The 1,376-nt window shown below is 47.7% G+C and overlaps 1 protein-coding gene across 1 annotated transcript in view; it reads right to left on the bottom strand.

Moving 5' to 3' along the window:
- LOC105514869 (transient receptor potential cation channel subfamily M member 4-like) overlaps positions 1–1,376 on the bottom strand; it is a 38,209-nt gene that overhangs the window by 9,436 nt on the left and 27,397 nt on the right. The window lies entirely within an intron of this gene.

Here is a 1,376-nt window from a genome sequence, read left to right on the forward strand (position 1 = left end):
GATGGATGGATGGATGGATGGATGGATGGATGGATGGATGGATGGACAGATGGATGGATGGACAAATGGATGGATGGATAAATAGATGAATGAATGGATAGATAGATGGATGTACAGGGTGGAGAGATGGATAGATGGACAGAGGGATAGATGGGGAGAGAGGAAACATGTTGGGGCAGATGGACAATCAGAGATGGATGGGCAATTAAGAGAAGGCTGGACAGGCCATAATGGAAGGCAGGGTGGAAAGGTGTCTAAGAAGGCAGAGAGGGAGGAGAGCACAGTCCCTTTGTCAGGATGCCCAACCCCCAGGCCCTGACCCCTCACCCGCCATTGGATGTCCCCCCGAAAGAGTTCACTCTGGGCAATGTCCACGCGGTTCCAAGCCACAGCCAAACGCAGCTCGTCCAGGTAGGCTGAGGCCTCCGAGCTCCCACAGGCTGGAAGGATTAGAGGGAGAGGGGGCAAGAAGTCAGGGGAGGAGGGACATCTTATGAATGTCTATTTTGCTTCTATTTTGCATGCCTGACTTTTAAACTCTGCATAAAGGGGGTGCTACTGGGCAGAGTGTGGGGGTCTTTAAGCAGTCAGGTTATGATAAGCATAAGGTCATTTGGCTCAGGGCCAGAGCACAGACCATGGGTTTACAGCCCCCAAGAAAGAAAAGGAATCACTTATTCATTTAATATTTATTGAGGTATGTTATGGACCAAGCAGTGGAGAGAGAAATCGGATACAGTTCCTACCCTGAGGAAGCTGGTTCTATTGGGGGAAATATGTCCCCCCAACACATAACTACCCTTAGAGTGTTCGTTGCCCTCAGAGGTGGGCATATAATATGATTAGGACCCAGAGGAGGATATGGTCACAATCCTCCTCTGGCCCAAGAGAGCTCCCAGAGAATGAGTGTTGAGGTAGCGCTTTGAAAGACCACCAGGATTGGGAGGTATGCATCTAAGATGGGAAAAGGGCGTTCAAAGCAGCAGGCACAGCAGAAGCAAAGGCCTGGGTGCAAAAACAAAACAAAACAAAACAAAAAAAAACCACACAGCAGATGATGACAAATGTGAGTCACTCTGATTTCTGAAACTTGGGGTATGTTGTGAGGGGAAAGAGGTGACAACAGCAGAAAATGAGATTGGAAAAAATCTGAACATGAGAGGGACTTGGAGAGACCCTGGAGGTCACTAAAACAGCAAGAGAGAACAAGAAACCCTTAAAAATTTAGCCATAGCAGAGGGTGGTTTGTATGGTGACTATTAGTAAGGCTCATTTCTTCATCTCTGAATTTTTTTTTTCTTTTTTTTTTTGAGACGGAGTCTTGCTCTGTCACCCAGGCTGGAGTGCAGTGGCTGGATCTCAGCTCACTGCAACCT

Source organism: Colobus angolensis, unplaced genomic scaffold (assembly GCF_000951035.1).
Source record: "Colobus angolensis palliatus isolate OR3802 unplaced genomic scaffold, Cang.pa_1.0 Scaffold25, whole genome shotgun sequence".
Lineage (NCBI taxonomy): Eukaryota > Metazoa > Chordata > Mammalia > Primates > Cercopithecidae > Colobus > Colobus angolensis.